General features: G+C 49.7%; 1 protein-coding gene across 1 annotated transcript in view; it reads left to right on the forward strand.

Moving 5' to 3' along the window:
- Positions 1–492, forward strand: part of C5AR2 (complement component 5a receptor 2) — a 16,207-nt gene extending 15,715 nt beyond the window's left edge. The window contains exon 3 of the mRNA XM_011969803.1: positions 482–492. The gene's annotated coding sequence lies outside the window, so the exon portion shown is untranslated. The remainder of the gene's footprint in view (positions 1–481) is intronic.
- The last annotated feature ends 921 nt before the right edge of the window (positions 493–1,413 follow it).

The raw sequence follows: 1,413 nt of genomic DNA on the forward strand, positions 1-1,413 counted from the left end.
AAAAAAAAAAAAAAAAAAGAAAGCATTGGTATCACATATTTTGTTACTTAGTATTAGTATTTTACTCAGAATTCTCATGCCTGAATTAAGACCAAGGCTGTCTTGTAAAATAAAATTTGTTGTGGAACAATTTATACACCTCCTTTGAGGTAGGAGGTGGGACTCAACTCTGGAGGTGGGGCTCAAACATTGGACCAAATTGAGGACTAACTAAAACAGGGAGGAGGCCGAAGCAACTTTTTTTTTTTTTTTTTTTTTGAGAAGGAGTCTTACTCTGTTACCCAGGCTGGAGTGCAGTGATATGATCTCGGCTCACTGCAACCTCCACCTTCGGGGTTCAAGCGATTCTCCTGCTGGTCGAACTCCTGACTCAGGTGATCTGCGAACCTCGGCCTCCCAAAGCGCTGGGATTACAGGTGTGGGCCACCACGCCCAGCCCGAAACAACTTTCTATGACACGCCTACTAGTGTGCCATGTCAGTCTGCCATTGCCATGGCAACACCCAGGAGTTACTTCCCCTTTCCATGGCAGTGACCCCACGACCCGGAATTTACTACCCCTTCCCTAGATATTTCTGCATAATCTGCCCCTTAATTTCTATGTAGTTAAAAATAGGTCTAGGCCAGGCGCAGTGGCTCATGCCTGTAATCCCAGCACTTTGGGAGGCCAAGGCAGGTAGATCACCCGAGGTCAGGAGTTTGAGATCAGCCTGGCCAACATGGTGAAACCCCGTCTCTACCGAAAATACAAAAATTAGCCGGGCGTGGTGGCAGGTGCCTGTAATCCCAGCTGCTTGGGAGGCTGAGGCAGGAGAATCACTTTAACCCCGGAGGCAGAGGATGCAGTGAGCTCAGATCACGCCATTGCAGCCTGGGCCACAGAGCAAGACTTTGTCTAAAAAGAAATGTATAACTATAACTACAGAACTGCCCTGAGCAGTTAGTCTCAGCACACGGCCTATGGGGTATCCCTGCTGTGCAGGAGTAGTCACAGAGCTGTAACACTGCTGCTTCAATAAAGCTGTTTTCAACCCAGCGTGGTGGCTCACACCTATAATCCCAGAACTTGGGGAGGCCCAGGTGGGTGGATCCATGAAGTCAGGAGTTCGAGACCAGCCCGGCCAACATGGTGAATCCCCATCCCTACTAAAATTACAAAAATTAGCCGGGTGTGGTGGTGCATACCTATAGTCCCAGCTACTTGGGAGGCTGAGGCAGGAGAATCGCTGGAACCTGTAAGGCGGAGGTTGCAGTGAACCCAGATCATACCACTGCAGTCCAGCCTAGGCGACAGAGCGAGACTCCCTCTCAAAAAAAAAAGGAGGCCGGGTGCGGTGGCTCACCCCTATAATCCCAGCAATTTGGGAGGTCGAAGTGGGCAGATCACAAGGTCAAGAGATCGAGACCATCCTG

Source organism: Mandrillus leucophaeus, unplaced genomic scaffold, assembly GCF_000951045.1.
Source record: "Mandrillus leucophaeus isolate KB7577 unplaced genomic scaffold, Mleu.le_1.0 Scaffold120, whole genome shotgun sequence".
Lineage (NCBI taxonomy): Eukaryota > Metazoa > Chordata > Mammalia > Primates > Cercopithecidae > Mandrillus > Mandrillus leucophaeus.